Raw genomic sequence first — 19,088 nt, forward strand, 5'->3', positions numbered from 1 at the left:
GTGCGGGGTAGCCTGGGAAACAACCCACTGCTCACTGCCTGCCTGAGGAGGGGCAGCGGGTCTGCACCAATAACCGGCATCTGCACGGTGACCTGGATCTGCACCTTGACTGGAGTTTACACTGGGCGACAGGGTTCTGCACCGGGAGACCCGCGGCTGGAGTCGGACAGGAGGGAGCCGCGCTGGGACCCCTGAGTTCGACCAGGCACCATCTCCTCACTCAGGGCCGCACCCTCCGCTCCCCTCCTGCGACCGCCCGCGTGCCTGGGGTCTTGCAGAGACCCCCGCAGGATCTGCAGACACCTGAGGCCGGTCACACTCAGATGGGAGCGACCAGAGCCGGAGCGACACAGCCCGGCTCGCCCTGCACCAGCAAGGGGACTGGACTTGGCGCTGAGGGTGCTGTACCTGCACTGCGCCTGCGCACTCAGAACACCGCGCTCACCGCGTCAAGCCCAACACATGATCCCCCAAGCACCACCAGGGGGCGATGCGGAGCCAGGATAATCCAGACCTCCACTAGGGATTTCCCAAAATGTCACATATTTCCACTCATATTAAATTGCCTTTACTGGGGCGCGGCGGTTGGGGGGCCGAATTTCCCTTCTAGCACTACATTCTAAAGTCAGAATGTATTTTAATGACTTTTGCCACTATGGTCTAAAGCAACAGGGTTCAGGACTGGACAAATAGTTCAATGGGTAGGGATCTTCCCTTGCACATGCGGACCCGAGGTCCATGTGGACCCGACATCCATGCCTGGAATCCCATATGGTCGCTGAGTCCACCAAGAGTAATCCCTGAGCAAAGCCAGGTGTGAACCAAAATCCAAATTATAAAGAGCAGGAGGTAGGATGCTTGCCTTCATGCTGCAGATCCAGTTCAGATCCACAGCAACACATGTGTTCCAAGAGAGGCAGAAAAATAGGAGCACTGTTGGACGTGGTCAAATTGACCCCCCACCCAAATACTATTGATGCAGGTGCAGCAGAAGTGGCGGCAGTAGGTTTCTATGTTCATTCGAGAATCCAGGTTCTTCAATATTTTCAAGAATGAAAATATTAAGTACTAAAGATTCTCAGGCTGGAGTGATAGCACAGTGGGTAGGGCGTTTGTTTTACCCACAGCTAGCATGGCTCACCGGAGTTCGATTCCTCTGCCCCTCTCCAGAGCCCGGCAAGCTACTAAGAGTATCTCGCCCGCCCGACAGAGCCTGGGAAGCTAACCGTGGCATATTTAATATGCCAAACACAGTAACAACAAGTCTCATGATGGAGACGTTATTGGGCCCGCTAGAGCAAATCAATGAACAACGTGAAGACCATGACCGTGAAAGATTGTCAGAGTTAGAAAGTAGAAAATTTTATTGATAAGTAGAAGAGAGAGGAATAGGTGATTCCCAGAGTGGGAGAGAACTTAGTGTGGGCCTATGGCTCTTTTTGTGAGACTTTTACAGAAAAAACAGGTCTTTGTGTAACAGAGAATGCAGGGAATCTACAGGGTGGTCATGCTGGTTTATCTTTCGGGTCATCTGCCTCAGGTATTGTTCCTTATCTTAGCATTGTGATTCCTAATTCTAGGACAGGAGAATATGGTCCTGGGGAGCTCCAGGAATGTTTAAGATTTGGCCTTGCAGATGAGGTGGAGTAGATCAATGGGGGAAATGGAACTGCTGGTGAGGGGAAACAGTGGACACGCCTCTTGTTGGCAAGGGGAAACTGAGGCTTCCTCTTTCACTATCAAATGATGTTATATTCATGAAGGCGTTACTTGGTTACATGAAACACGTTATTAAGTTTTTCAACTTTCTTTATATCTAAGTTACAGGATATATCAGTTTGGACTCATTAGTGAGTGAGAAGCAGACTGTCACTATGTATTTGGTGAATGAAAGCTCAATTGAGTCACTTAACACTCTTCTATTCTACTAGATTTTATCAGTTTTTCCTTTAAAGTTTTCTCGTTTATTGGTTATTATTTATCTATACAACCTCTGAAATGTAATTAATGAAAGAAACATTATGGTAGGGCTGGAGCAATAGTACAATGGATTGAGCACTTGTCTTATATGCAACCGAATCAGGTTCGATCCCTGGCAGAACATATGGTCCCATCAACCTGTCCAAGACTGATATGTGAGCACATATCTGAGAGTAATTCCTGAGTACTCCCAGGTGTGGCCCCCAAAACAAACCAAACAAAAAGAATTTTTATGGATCAGTAATATAATGGACTGAGTGCATGCAAGAGTCTCAAGTTTAATCCCTGAACAGATCCCAGGCCCCGAAAGCACTACCAGGAATAATGTTGAAAAACAAAAAAAAAAATTCCATCAAACTATTTATTATTTATTATTATGATGTGGATTCTGTCTTATCTGGAATGAGAGGCTGTGTGTTAGATTACATCCTAGGGATCTTCACTGGGTGGAGTTATCACTGCACCATAGTAGAGCTCTAGCCAGAGACAGTAGAGACTTGCTTAAACAAAGGATTATTTTGTAGACATGTGAAACGGTGATATTTCTGAACAATTTCTCAGAGTGGAGCTTAATTTATCTGAGTTAGATGACCAGATACGTAAAATTTAACACAGAGCAAGGTGAAACTTACCATCTCCTTTTCAAGTTCACTGCGTTAGCAGTGGTAGGTTGCTGAGTGGGTTTGAAGTAGAACATTAATCACCTTTTGGGTTACTAATTGTTTTTTTCCGTCTTTAGTGTTTTGCCTTTCTGACCCTGGCTAATTTGAACTGTATTTACTGATGTGATTGTGTAGTTTCCCCATCTTAGGGGAACATTTGCTTTTGTTTCAATATCTCAGTTGTGCTCCTGTTCTTTCCTTCACCTAAACATTTTCTAAGAAGTGTAACTTCACCATTGGAATGAAGTGTTAGTTAACTCTCTCATCCTTCTGGAGGCTTTTCAATTTTTCTGACTCCTTCTAATCCATAAGTACCCCTTTGCAGTGCATCCACATAATATATAGTTCTGAACTCTGGAGTACTGTTTGTGGCTGACTTTACAGCCATATAGCTCTGTGTCACGTGAACTTGATCTGGTACCATTTAATAATTTCTAAGCCATTTTGGGGGTTTGATGGTGGTGGAAGGAAGTACAGTACCTTTATACACGCTAAACATGAACATTAACAATTATAAAAAGCAATAATCAAGTAACAATACCCATATTTGGGGTGTGTGTGTGTGTGTGTGTGTGTGTGTGTGTGTGTGTGTGCGCGTGCTGATGACCAGGCATTGTTTTAGCAGAAGAGAAGTGTTTCATTTCTGGCTGCATTTTCTCCCAGTAGCCAGAGTGAAAGTGAACAAATGTGGGAGTACAACTTATGTTTCAGGATGATATGTTCATGGTTTTATCCTGTTTTAACTGTTTTAAAATGAGTTGAGACTCAGTACTGTGAAACAATCAAGTTTCTCTGATGAACTCATTCTAAGGATATTTCTTGGGGATATGGGGGCATGTATGTTGCTACTACCTTCCAAATGGGGCTCTGAAGATCTGGGACCCTTCTTGGCATTTCCTGGACAGCTGGGCATGAAGTTCATTTCAGGATGCTGCTTGGGCCCTGAGAGTTTGGCCAGGCAACCCAGTTGGTTGTCAAGGGCCTCCGAGACCAGAATTTAAAGGTCCCAGGGATGAAGCTGGAGATGGTTGGGGGACTTTGTGATGTCAGGAATCAAACCAAGTTTGCTTTCATGCAAGGCTTGCACCTTAATCCATGTACTGTACCCTAAACCCTATTCTAAGAATCCTTAGATTTATTTATATGATTTAAATCATAGTTTTAATTATTCAAAATAACCTCCCCCCCACCCCCGGAGCGATAGCACATGGGGTAGAGCGTTTGCCTTGCAGGCAGCCAACATGGCCGACCCGAGTTCGATTCCTCCGCCCCTCTCAGAGAGCCTGGCAATTTACTGAGAGTATCTCCCCCGCACAGCAGAGCCTGGCAAGCTCCCTGTGACATATTCGATATGGCAAACACAGTAACAACAAACTTGCAGGCTATCGAATATAGCCTGCCCACAGGGCAGAGTCTGGCAAACTCCTCCTGGCGCACCAAATATGCCAAATACCAGTAACAATGATGGGTCTCATTCTCCTAAAAAGCCTTGAATATAACCTCAGGGCTAGGATGAAAGAGAAGTTACTGGGGCCTGCTTGAGGCAATCGACGATTAACAGGATGATGAATGAATGAAAAAAAACCTCCCTCCCACCCCCGGAGATATAGCACAGGGGGTAGAGCATTTGCCTTGCAGGCAGCCAACATGGCCGACCCGAGTTCGATTCCTCCGCCCCTCTCAGAGAGCCTGGCAATTTACTGAGAGTATCTCCCCCGCACAGCAGAGCCTGGCAAGCTCCCTGTGACATATTCGATATGGCAAACACAGTAACAACAAAGTATCCAATGGAGACGTTACAGGGCCCGCTGGAGCAAATAGATGATCAACGGGAGGGCCTTTACCTTTACCTTTACCAACCTCCCCCACCCCCAACTTCTGAAAGTCTTATATACTGATTGGAAAAGCTAGAATATACTGAAAATTATATAAAAGACAAAAAAATCTATAAATCACCTAGATAATTGCTGTTAATTGAACTTTTATTTCTAACTAGTCTTCCATATTTTTGCGCTTTGTATCTTTAAAGTGTTTAAAGAGAGACGCCTGCAGAAAATTGGCTCTGTGATTCTGCCTTTCCCTCTTCACCGCTCACACTGCACTGATCTTGTCCCAAACCCAGCAACATGAAGAAACAACGCAAATCCCCACCACATGGGGAGGACAACAAAAAGAATGCAGAAGAATCTGTCAATACTGTTCACCTAAGGGACCTCTCAGACAAGGAATTCAGATACGAAGACATGAAAATGTTCGATAAACTCAATCAGACAGTTAGACAGATATCCAGTAACATGACAGAAAAAATTGACAAATTACACTAGGAAATGAGAGCAGAAATGTCACGAATAAAAGATTCCGTAGATGAAATGAAAAACTCAGTCTCTTCTCTCAACAATAGAATGACCGCAGGAGAAGAGAGAATCAGTGAGCTGGAAGATCAGCTGCACCAAGCCAACAGGCAACAACACACAGTGGCAAGGCACCTCAAATTAGCTCTACAGAGAATCAGAGTCCTAGGAGATGATTCCAAGAGGAACAACATTAGAATCATTGGACTAACAGAAGCTCAGGGAAACAATCCCAATGAAAAAAACACGGTGAAACAAATCATTGCTGATCTATTCCCAGAGCTCCACAATGCAGCCATTCAGGTTCAAGGAGCCCAGAGGGTACCAGCTAAAAGAGACCCTAACAAAAACACTAGAAGACATATCATAGTTAGAATGATTGATGCTCCTGATAGAGATACAATACTGCAAACAGCAAGGTCAAAGAAGAAAATCACATACAAAGGAGAACCCCTTAGATTCACAGCAGATGCATCAGAGGAAACCCTTCAAGCCCGAAGGCAGTGGCAAGATATAGTGAAAAAACTCACTGAAATGAATGCTTTACCAAGAATACTCTATCCAGCTAAACTCTCACTCAAAATTCCAGGAGTGGTACAGTATTTTCTAGACAAACAGCAGCTCAGGAACTTCATAGACTCAAAACCAAACCTAAAGTAAGGGCTAAAGGGGCTACTATAAGACAAGACAAACCCTACAACCACAACACACCCTTACAGAAAGATGACACAAAACTCCATAACAATAATCCCTCTCAATGTCAACGGTCTAAATTCACCAATTAAGAGACACAGAGTTGCAAAATGGATTCAGAGACAGAACCCAACATTCTGCTTCCTACAAGAAACTCATCTCAACAGCCAGAGCAAACACAGACTCAATGTCAAAGGATGGAAAACAATCCTGCAAGCAAACAGCTCCCTCAGAAAAGCTGGAGTGGTCATACTAGTATCTGATAGCATTAATTTTGCATTGAAAAAGATTAGAAGAGACAACGAGGGCTATTTTCTCTTCATCAAGGGACACGGACAACAGGAAGAAATCACACTCTTAAATGCATATGCACCTAATGAGGGAACAGCTAAATATTTAAAACAACTGCTAACAGATTTTAAGGAGGACATTTCTAGCAACACAATAGTAGCTGGAGATTTCAACATCATCTTATCACCTCTGGATAGATCAACAAGAACAAAACTCAGCAAGGAACCGTTGGCTTTCAAAGAAGAAATAGAAGAGAGAGGGCATATAGACCTGCACAGGGCTTTCTACCCCAAAAAGGAAGAATACACATTCTTCTCCAGTGTGCATGGAACATTTTCCAAAATAGACCATGTCCTAGGCCACAAAACATACCTAAATAGAATCAGGAAAATAGAAATAGTATCAACAATATTTTCAGATCACGATGCACTGAGAATAGGAGTGAATCACACACAGATACGGAGAACCAAATTAAACACTTGGAAATTAAAAAACTCAATGCTTCAAAACGAATGGATCAGGAGGGAAGTCAAGGATGAAATCAAAAGATACTTGGAAACAAATGAGAATGAAGACACGAGCTACCAAAACTTATGGGAAGCGGCAAAAACCGTTTGAAGGGGAAAATTTATAGCTCTGCAAGCATATCTCTGGATAGAAGAAAGGATGCACATAAACAACCTGACTTCACAGCTCAAGATCTTAGAAGAGGATCAACAGAAGGAGCGCAAATTGTGCAGAAGGAAAGAGACTATAAAACTTGGAGCAGAAATCAAAGACGTGGAAACCCCCCCAAAAAAAAAAAGCAGTTCAAAAGATCAATGAAACCAAGAGCTGGTTATTCAAGAAAATAAATAAGATAGATAAACCACTAGCAACACTCACAAAGAAACAGAGAGAGAACCCTAATAAATCGAATCAGAAATAAAAATGGGGATATTACAACAGAAACCAAAGAATTTCAAAAGATCATCAGAGACTACTTTGAATGTCTTTATGCCACGAAAAAAGAGAACCTAGAAGAAATGGATAAATTCCTGGATTCCTATTATCCCCCAAGGCTGAGTCAAGAAGATTTGGTGTACCAGAATAGACCTATTCACATCAAGGAAATTGAAACTGTAATCAAAAGTCTTCCCAAAAACAAAAGCCCAGGTCCAGATGGATTCACTAGCTAATTTTTCCAAACATTTAAAGAGGACCAATTGTAGGTTATTCTCAAGACTTTCCAGGAAATTGAAAAAACAGAAACTCTCCCAGTTTCTATGAAGCCCATATCTCTCTAATACCAAAAGGAAACAAAGACACGACAAGAAAAATAAAACTCAGGCCTATATTCCTGATGAACACGGATACGAAGATTCTCAACAAAATAGTAGCAAATAGAATTCAAGAACTCATCAGAAAGATCATACACCATGGCCAAGTGGGATTCATCCCGGTGATGCAAGGATGGTTCAACATTCGGAAATCTGTCAACATAATCCATCATATCAATAAAAGAAAAGATGAAAATCATATGATCATATCAATAGATGCAGAGAAAGCATTTGACAAGATCCAGCAACCGTTTATGATGAAAACCCTCACCAAAATTGGGATAGAGGGGACTTTTCTCAATATAGTTAAAGCCATCTACCACAAAACTACAGGAAACATCATCCTCAATGGGGAAAAACTGAGAACCTTCCCCCTAAGATCAGGGACGAGACAAAGATGCCCACTCTCTCCACTACTGTTCAATATAGTACTGGAACTACTTGCAATATCAATTAATCAAGAAAAAGATATTAAGGGCATCCAGGTAGGGAAGGAAGAAATCAAGCTCTCACTATTTGCAGATGGTATGATACTATACTTAGAGAATCCTAAAACCTCTACCAAGAAACTCCTTGAAACAACAGACTTGTATAGTAAAGTTGGAGGCTATAAAATCAATACACAAAAATTCATGGCTTTCCTATATGCAAATAGTGAAAAGAGAAGAAAGTGACATAAAGAAAACAATCCCATTCACAATTGTACCCCAGGAAATCAAGTACCTAGGAATCAGGTTAACTAGGGAATTAAAGGACCTGTACAAAGAAAACTACAAAATGCTTCTTCAGGAAATAAAAGAGGGCATGAGGAAATGGAAAAATATCCCCTGCTCCTCTTTACAATAGCCAGAAACTGGAAGAAACCTGAGTGCTCAAGAACAGATGACTGGTTAAAGAAACTTTGGTACATCTACACAATGGAGTTCTATGTAGCTATTAGAAAAGATGAAGTCATGAAATTTACATACGTGGTACAACATGGAAAGTATGCTAAGCAAAATGAGTCAGAAAGAGAGGGATAGATATAGAAAGATTGCATTCATCTGGGGGATATAAAGTAACAAAATATGAGATTAATACACATGAATAGCTGAGATCAGCACCAGGAGCATTACTCCATAGCTTAGAGGACAGCCAGGTATTCTAGGCGAAAGGGCAGTTCAGATAGAAAAGGGAGCACCAAATAAAGGGTGTTTGGAGGATCCTCCCAGGAGGGGAGATACATGTTAAAAGTAGACTATGGACTGAACATGTTTGCCACTCAATGCCTCTTTTGCAGACCACAACACCCAAAAGGAGAGAGAGAACAAAAGGGAATGCCCTGCCACAGAGGAAGGGTGGAGGGGGTGGGGGGATATTATCCATGGTGGTGGAAAATTGGCACTGGTGTAGCGATGGGTATTTGATCATTGTATGACCAAAACCCAAGCACAAAGATTTGTAAACCTACAACTGTACCTCATGGTACTTCACTAATAATATATATGTATATATATATAAATTTTTAAAAAAGGAAAAAAATATTGTTTCTTTGTAAACTGCTAAGTTTGTTTAGTGAATGGATATGTTGAATGCTATGTTGAATGCTCTTTCTGCATAGAAACTGTGAACATAAAACTGACTTGTCAAAATGAACTGTGCAGACAGAAACTTCACTTTGCTAGAAGATTCACTTTGTCTTGATTTATATAGAGATGGTTTGAAATGTAAATTCAAAGGAATGAGATGTAATTTTTCTTTTCCACTACTGTCTTTGTAATTTTTAAACTTAGAAACTCTATATTATTATATTGGTGTCGTAAATGAGTTAAAATGTGAATGGAAAAGATAAGAACAAAAGACGAGAACAAAAAAATAATAAATGACAGTATCCTGAACTTTATGGTCTACATTTACTATTTTACTTAAAATTAATTATCTAAGAAAATTATTCACATAAAACCGTAATCCACATATTGAGGTCCTACAGTATTTATAAAGTTGTTCACAATAATTGTTTACATTTCATATTTGAACATCAATTTCACCACCATTACACCTTCCCATAGCCATATTTCAAGTGTTTCCATTCCAAATCCCAAACCCTGCCCCCAAAGCAGAACCTAAGTAATTTATTTTGTATTTCTTGTTATGAGTAATCCACTAAAATGATCCAAAAAAGTTTTCTTAGAGAAACTGTAGCAACGTCCACCAGTTGTCCATCGATTTGCTCAAGCGGGCCCAGTAATGTCTCCATTGTGACACTTGTTGTTACTGTGTTTGGCATATCAAATAGGCCACGGGTAGCTTGCCAAACTTTGCCATGTGGGCGAGATGCTCTCGGTAGCTTGCCAGGCTCTCCGAGAACAAAGATAAATAGTATTATTTAGTATTATTTAGGAGTGAACATTTCATTTGAGCAAATCTTTGAGAACCTAGGAATTATTGAAAGTAAATAAAACAATAGTTTATACTTGATCCCCTTAGTACTGTGAATCACTTAAAATATAGCTCAGTTTAAAAAATTAAATTTTTTCCTATTATTTTGTACTATATCTGATGATGACAAACTTGATTCTGATTTTTCTGCCCCTAAAATAAACCTGAAAATTGAGTTATATGGCATAGTAATTTAATTTAAAGTTTAAATATTTATTTTTTGACTTGTTTTTTAATTTTTATTAGTGAAACACCATGAGGTACAGTTGTAGAAGTACAAATTTTTGTGCTTGGATTTCAGCTATACAATGATTGAGTACCCATCTCTCCATCAGTGCCCATTCTCCACCTCCAGTACTCCCAGTATCCCTCCCACCACCCCATCCCCCCATCCCATACCACCCCTGTGGCATTCCCTTTTGTTTTCTCTCTCCTTTGTGGTATTGTGGTTTGCAAAAGAGGCATTGAGTGGCAATCATGTTTGGTCTAGAGTCTACTTTCAGCATGCTTCTCCCATCCTGGGAGGATCCTCCCAACACCCATTATTTGGTGCTCCCTTCTCTATCTGAGCTGCCTTTTCCATTTTCCCCCAGCACGTGCGGCTGGCCTCCAAGTCATGGAGTGAACCTCCTGGTACTTATCTCGGCTATTCTTGGTTGTTAGTCTCTTATTTTGTTACTTTATATTCCCAGATAAACGTAATCTTTCTATGTCTGTCCCTCTCTTTTTGACTCATTTCGCTTAGCCTTGGAGTGTTTTTATTCGGGTCTCTTTTAGCTGGCACTCTTCTGAGCTCCTTGGATCTGGATGTCTGCATTCTTTAACTTTGGGAACTGTTCAGCAAGATTTCTAAGAGTTTCATTGTATTGGTGGTGCTGTTTCTGTGCTGGTGATAGAGCCCAGGACCATGTACATGAGGAGCAGATTCTTCATCGTTCAGCTGCTTCACCCCTCCCCCCACAACTCAGTTTAAATGTATTTTAAGAAATTCATCTATATAGTAATATTTAGAATTGAACAAGTAAAAATGTGAACAATTAAAGAGCTTTTTTAAAAAATTTTATAGTACTTCAGTGCTATGGATCTTCTTGAATGAGTTCATATGATGAAATAAAATCTGAAAGATAGCAAATTCAAACCTGATAGATGTTTTTAGAACAACACAAGAAAATAGTAAGCTTCCTTAATTTTTTTTTAATTTTTAAGAATACAAATAAATTTCTTGGCACTTAATGATTTTTTGAATTAAAGACCTGCTGTAAGTTATAATTTGATATATAGCTGGAAATAGAGTGACTTACTTTTCTTTAAAAAAATTTTAAATTGACAGGGCCAGAGAGACAGTACAGCAGAAAGGGAGCTTGCTTTGCAGGCTTCTGACATGGGTCCATCTATGGTCCCTTGAACCCTCAGAAGTGATCCCTGAGCACAGAGCCAGGAAGAAGCCCTGAGCACAGCTAGCTGTGGCACCAAAACAAAACAAGACAAAACCAAAAAAATTGACTTGTGGTAAGTTAATTCTAATTTACAATTAGTATTACTGAAGTATCATTTACGTATAAGGTAAGGTAAAGGCCCTCCCGTTGATCACCGATTTGCTTGAGCGGGCCCAGTAACGTCCCCATTGGAGACTTTGTTGTTACTGTGTCTGGCATATCAAATACTCCCGGTAGCTTGCCGGGCTCTCCGAGAGGGGCGGAGGAATCGAACTCGGGTCGGCCATGTTGGCCACGTGTAAGGCAGACACCCTACCCGCTGTGCTATCGCTCCAGCCCTTTGAATTGCTCAATTCTATATCACATTTTGTTATATAGCATTATCAACATAAGATAATATCAGACACATTAAAACTGCATTATCAAACTTGTTTTTGAAAACCTAAAAATGTCAAGGAAGTCTATATGTTGCAATCCCTTTAGAAAATCCAAGCCTATAGTTACTCCTCTAAATTTTTTCCTTATTTCTAGAGCTGACACTTGACTTATTAAAACTACTATTTAGGATTTAAATTACTAATTGGATTTAAATTACTATTTGGTCATTTAAATTGTCATTGTCATTGTCCTCCAGTTGTTCATCAATTTGCTCAACCAGGCCCAGTAACGTCTCCATTGTGAGACTTTGTTGTTACTGTGTTTGACATATCGAATATGTCACGGGTAGCTTGCCAGGCTTTGCTGTGCGGCCGAAATACTCTCGGTAGCTTGCAAGGCTCTCTGAGAGGGGCAGAGGAATCGAACTCGGGTCAGCCATGTTGGCTGCGTGCAAGGCAAACGCCCCACCCGCTGTGCTATCACTCCAGCCCTGGGTAATTTAAATATTACCCAAAACGTTACCAAAAATATTTCAATGATTTGATAGAGCTATGTTATGTTTATTCTAATAAAACTCATTCCTTTGCTTATTTTCCAAAGAGAATGATAAAATTATTGTATTAATTCAAAAAGGGTTGAATATAAGTAAATGTATAGGTAATGTTCAGTTGGCATTGTATATTTAGAGAAAAAATAATATAAAAATATTTAATGCTATTGGTTTGAGCATATTAAATATATGGGTTTTTTTATTTGAATATGGGAATTCTGCTGGTAGAACAATTCTTGAAGGAAATTTTGCTCTCCAAGTTACAGATGTAATCATGGAAGCATATTGGAAGATATAGGCTAAAAATGAAGCAATAAAAAGAACTATGTTAAAAACAAATAATAAACTAACAGTAAAGAAGCCATCTTCTCTGCCAAATTGTAGTCCCTAAAAACTAAAAAGAAGGCCAGGAAGGCATCAGGGACTCTGGTTTGAATTCAGGGGCGCCATTTTGCTCCCCAGGTCAGGATTGAACCCCACCTATGAAGAGCGACGTCGTGGAATGAAGAGGAACAGCCATGTATTTCTTCACCTCTCCATAATCATAGACATACACAGACATTCTAACTACGACAATGCACAAGAAACAACTTCAAATTACAACAGTCACAATGGTAAAGCAATGCAGAAACCCACTAAACTTAGAGCAGATTCTAGCCCAGATGAACCAACCAGTAGCAATGAGCTATATAACCTCTCTGATAAAGAATTTAGAATGAGATTGATGAAGATCCATAGGAAACTCAAAGAAACAATGGAGTGCACCGCCAATGAAACACAAGAGGATATGAGAGCAGAAACAAGGAAAATACAAATGAAAACACAAGCATAAATGCCAGATCTAAAACCTGGAAGATGAAATGAAAAACTTACTGGGAAACCTCCTCATTAACAGAGTAACAGCTTATGAACACAGAATCAGTGAACTCCAAGATGAGGTGCAGGAAATCTCCAGAAGAAACCAGAAGATAGAAAATAGCCTCAAAATAAACCAATAGATGACAGGAGAACTTTGGGATGAATTCAACAACAATGTAAGAATCCTTGAGTTCCCGGGAAAGGGGGCGTTCCGGTCCGTCCTTCACGCCCTAATGAGGTCACCAGTTGCCCCCCGCGAGCGGCTCTCCAGCACGGCCACGGCCCCAGAAGCACAAGGACTTAATGCAGAACCCAGCAGCTTGGAGCAGAAAAGTGAACGGACTATGCGTTAATACAGGCCATCATGTCTGCCCGGAGGGGAAAGGGTGTTGGTCCCTTCCACCCTCCTCCCTCTGGAAAGAAAGATGGCGGCCACATGGGAGCCTTGTGGACAGCAGGTATGAGCCGGGGGTGTGGGGGCGACTAAAACCTCATGGGAAGGGGGGCGTTCTGGTCCGTCCTTCACGCCCTACCAAGGCCACCAGTTGCCCCCCACGTCCAGCACGGCCACGACTCCAGAGCACAGAAACCAATTTCTTAACTATCTGACTGTCAGTAGAAATACTTCCAGGGTCAATAAGTAAAATAGCAGAAATCCAAAACCAACATATAATTCTTGAACCCAGCTATAGAAAACAAATCACTTCACAATGCTTTGTCAGCATGTCTGATTTGGGGGTGGGGGGGTAAACTCTAAATAATAGTGGTGAATCTTTTATTGAAACAATGAATCTAATCAAAGCAGATAGAGTGTTAACTAGAATTCATCTGCCCCATAGGGACTGGGAGGGGTGGGGGGTGGGGTTTTATTGGGGTTCTTCATGGTAAAAAATAAGTTTTGGTAAAGGGAAATGTGCTTGATATTTGCATGACTGAGACCTAAACCTGAAAGCTTTGTAACCTTTCCCATGGTGATTCAATAAATAAATAAATAAATTTAAAAAAAAAAAAAGAATCCTTGAGTTCCCAGAGGGACAGGGGAAAAAACCCTATGTAGAAGCAACTGTCAAGGCCATCATTTATGAGTTCCCATAGCTGAACAGCACATGCACCCAGATCCAGGGGGCCCAACGGGTGCCAGCTAAAAGAAATAAAAATGAAAATACCATGAGATGCATCTAAATCAGAATGCTGAATATGATAGAGATAGAATACTGAAAGAAAACATCACAAAAGGACATCACTTACAAAGGAGCATCCTTAAATGTACAACCAACTTAAAGGTAAAGGTAAAGGCCCTCCCGTTGATCGTCGATTTGCTCGAGCGGGCCCAGTAACATCTCCATTGGAGACTTTGTTGTTACTGTGTCTGGCATATTGAATACTCTCGGTAGCTTGCCGGGCTCTCCGAGAGGGGCGGAGGAATCGAACTCGGGTCGGCCATGTTGGCCGCTTGTAAGGCGAACGCCCTACCCGCTGTGCTATCGCTCCAGAGGTGGAGAGAGCCGACAACCAACTTATTGGATTAAATCTTCCATGCTTGAAGATAGTGGTGAAATACAGTGAATAAAATTCAATGAAACAAATGCCTCACCAAGGATACCTTACCCGCCAGATTCTCATTCAGATTTTGAAGGAACAAAACACAACTTCACAGCTAAACTTCATAGACTTAAAGCCATTTAGATGGGTCACTTTAAGATAAGACAACTCCCACAGACATAGAAAATTCTTACAAAAAGATGGCACAACCCCCCCTCCCCCAACAAAAATCTCTCTCAAAGTCAGTGGGCTAAATATACCAATTAAGAGAAACAGAATGGTAGGATGGATTAAAAAATTGAAACCAACACTCTGTTGTCTGCAAGAAACATATTTAAACAGCAAACATAGACTCAAAGTCAAAGGCTAGAAAACAATTGTTAAGGATATCACTTGATCACTTGACTTCCTGTTACTCATCGATTTGCTTGAGTGGACACCAGTAACATCTCCATTTGTCCCTGTCATGTGCTGGTGTATCCCAATGGCATCTGTTCATTCTAGGAACATGAAGAGCCTCAAACAGATCATTCAGGGTCTTGATGAAGAAGTCTGACCATCTTGTAGGTGGGCGGCCACGCAATCTTTTGACGTCCCGTGGAATCCAGTCGGTAATGGCTCTAGTCCTGTGGCAGTCTCCAAATCTCATTACATGTCCAGCCCATCTGATTTTCGACGCCTTGGCAAACAAAACAGCATCCCTGATTCTTGACCCTCGAAGGAGGTCGGAACTCCAAATTCTTTCTCTCATTTGAGTGAAAAGTGACACTCCAAGCATAGCTCTGTTGATTCCTCTTTGGAAGACCCGAATAGCATTCTCATCCTGTTTTCGTAGGGCCCAGGTCTCTGAGGCATATGTTAATGCAGGAAGAACAGTGGAATTGAAGAGATGTGCCCAGAGCTGGAAATTCTTTGTCCTCTTAGTTATTTCTTTGATGTTCTTGAAGGCGTTCTAAGCCACTCTCTTCCTCCTGCACAACTCAGGTGCCAGGTCATTCGTCATGTTGACTTCTCGACATAGGTACACATAACTGTTGCATTTGGAGATGGTCATTCCGTTGAGAGCGACTGGAACATCAGGAACAAGACTGTTTTTCACAACACTGTCTTCGTGAGATTCAGCTGTAGACCGACCTTTCCACACTCATGGTCAAAGTCGGCCAGCATTTGTGCCACTTGCCTAATGTTTGGTGTTATTTAGAACGATGTCATCAGCAAAGCAGAGATGATGTACTTGCCGACCATCTATCTTCACTCCCAATCTTTCCCATTCCAGTCATAGCATGGCGTTTCTGGAGGTGGCACTGAAGAGTTTCGGTGAAATGGTATCACCCTGCTGAACCCCTCTCTTGACATCGATGATCACTTCTTTGTAGAACTGTGAGATCCTGGTAGTGAATCCGTACTACAGCTCACAGAGGACCCTGATTGATGTATTGAGTTTGAATGCCCTGATTGGCTAGGGCTTCAATGACTGCTTCGGTCTCAATAGAATCAAAGGCCTTCTTTAAATCAATAAACGTTAGGCAGAGCGGCATCTTGAACTCCCGAGAAACCTCAATGAGCTTGGTTATCGTGTGGATGTGGTCAATTGTGCTGAATCCTTTGCGGAACTTGGCTTGCTCGCATGGTTGTCCTTCATCTAGTGTTCTGTCAATCCTATTCAGGATGACTCAAGTGAACAGCTTGTAGATGACAGACAATAGGGCAGAACATGAGACAAAAGAGGCATCGGAAGTGTCGGTGTCCTTGTCAACACGAACTTGGACACAGCATTGATTCTTTCGAATGCCTTACAACCTGAATAGGACAATTACACTTGAACAGATGCGGCTCACTGCCGGCAGTTTCTATCATCGTTGTAAACGCATCAACATCCAATTATGATGAAGGAGTAATTGAGAAGTCCTACATGCAGTTGGAGAAGTTCTATAAAGAAGACCACACCTTCTACAAGATCATTGTTGGTGATTTTAATGCCAAGATAGGACCGAGAAGTTCAGCTGAAGAACTCCACATTGGGACCCATGGCGTAGAATGGAACGAACAGGGTGAGAGACTGTCTGACTTTATTGTGTCGACCAAGACAAAGACTATCCAGGGTAACTCACAGTTCCAGAAGGCTGAATCTAAACGTTGGACATGAGAGTAAAGACCAAGTTACCAGAAATTGTGGGATGTAGCTAAAACAGTTATAAGAGGAATATTTAGTAAGAATTCTCTAAGAATTCATCAGGAATGAAGACCCACATATTCAGCTTAACTTCTCACTTTAAGATCTTGATAAATGACCATCAAAAGGAGCTTAAACCAGGTGGCAGGAAGGAAATAAAAAAAAAACAGTAAAAATGAACGAGCTGGAATCACAAAAGATAATAAAAAAAAATCAATGAAACCAGGAACTTGTTCTTGAAAAAAAAAGACAATAAACTGCTATCAAGACTTACAAAGAAAGAGAGAGAACCCCAATAAACTGAGAAATGAAGGGGGGACATCACAACAGAAACCACAGAAATTCAAAGAATCATCAGAGATTGTTTTGAGAATCTTCATGCAACAAAACAAGAGAAACTTGAACAACCAGATAAATTCTTGTATTCCTATAAACTCCCAAGCCTATACCAAATTTGGAATGCCTGAACAAACCTATTACTATTGAAGAAATTGAAATGGTAATCAAATTCTTTCCAGAAACAAAAGCCCAGGCCAAGATGCATTCACTGGTGAATACTTTCAAAATTTTAAAGAGGACCTACTGTCAATCTTTATAAAGTTCTTCCAGAAAATTGAAGAAATAGAAACACTCCCAAACAATTTCTATGAGAAAAATATCACCCTCATAACAAAAGCATAGATATTAAAAAAAAGTCAGAAAGAGAGAGAGAGAGAGAGAGAGAAAATTATAGTCTGATATCCCTGATGAACATAACTGCAAAGATCCTTAACAAAATACTAACAAATCAAATCTAGCAGGTCATCAAAAAGATCATACACCATGACCAAGTAGGACTCCTCCCAAGGATGCAAAACTGATATAACATTTGCGATTCAATCAACATAATACACCATATCAATAAAAGAAAAGATGACAATCATATAATGACATCAATCGACGCAGAGAAAGCATTTGACAAGATCCAGTACCCATTCATGATAAAAACCCTCAACAAAATGGAAGTTGAAAGAAATTTTCTCAATATAATCAGTCATCTCACATAAGCCCACAGCAAGTATTATAGATGGCAAAAAACTAAAAACCTCTAAGATTAGTTACAAGACAAGATTGCCCAATCTCACAACTCCTATTCAATATACTACTGGAAGTACTGCTCATAGCAGTTAGGCAAAAAACAAAAAAAAATTCAAGGGCATCTAGATATGAAAGAAAGAAGTCAAGATTGAATTATTTGCAGAAAATAGGATACCACATTTAGAAAATTCTAAAGATTCTACAAAAAAACCAAAACTCCTAGAAGAAGCCATCTGCTGAAATTCTCAACTCTTTGGGAGGTAAGCAGTTAAAAAGAGCTTTGAATATTTTTAATTAAATCATTAAATTGTTAGTGATTAATAAACTCTGAATTACTCATTATAATTTTGACATTTTATTTTTTTTGCATTCCTAAATAAAATATGTAAACAGTAACACTACCAATGTGTCTGAGTCCTTTTGCCCATGTTACCTCCTATCTGCCTCTTCTTCCTTTCCTTCCCTGTTCTTCTCAAGTTCTTTTCCTTCCCTTCCTTCTCAGGTCTATAATCCAGAGTAATCTAGGTGTTCCTCCTTTGATACCTTGCATTATCTCTCTTCTGGAGCTTCCCTTCAGAGACTGGGGAAGTTCTGAGCTCTCTTCTACAAGCTACTTTTCTCCTTCCTCTTCATCCTCTTATCTAATATTTTCTTGGCATCTATTGATATGATTTTTAATTTTTTTGTGTTGATGTAGAGCATTGCATTGATTAACTTGAGAATGTTAAATAATTTTTGGAATTATGTTTTGTGATTTTATGTGTGGTCTATCATGGAGAATGCCCTCTGTGCATTGGAGAAGAATGTGTATACACACATACATATATATGTGTGTGTATATATTTGTATAATATATGTATATATACTAAGTTCCTCTCTTCTGTTTCTCTCTTCAATTCCAGTCAATTCCAGTATTTCGGCTTTTAGTTTTAGCCTAGCTGATTTATCAAGTGGAGACAAAGTGGTGTTGCAATCTCTAACTATTATTGTGCTGTCATCAATGTCCTTCAAGTCTATTGGTCATTTTATGAATTTTAAATGTGTTTAGGAGTATGTGAGTTCTTTCTGATGTTCATATCCCTTCATCACTGAGAAATGGCCTTCTCGGTCTCTTAAAACCTTTTAATACTATAGTCAATGTTGTCTAATATCAGTATGGCCACCCAGCCTTTTTTGGGCTTGTGTGCTTGAAATATTGTCTTCCAATCTTTAACTTTGAATCTGTTTGCCCTTACTGCTTAAATTTAATTCTTGCAAGCAGTAGAAGGTTGGACTCAATTTTTTAATCCATCCTGACACTTGATGTTTCTTAATTGGTACATTTAGGCCTCTGACATTGAGTGTGATTATTGCCTTGGAG

The sequence above is a fragment of the Sorex fumeus genome, unplaced genomic scaffold (genome assembly GCF_029834395.1).
Source record: "Sorex fumeus unplaced genomic scaffold, SorFum_2.1 ptg000106l, whole genome shotgun sequence".
Taxonomy (NCBI): domain Eukaryota; kingdom Metazoa; phylum Chordata; class Mammalia; order Eulipotyphla; family Soricidae; genus Sorex; species Sorex fumeus.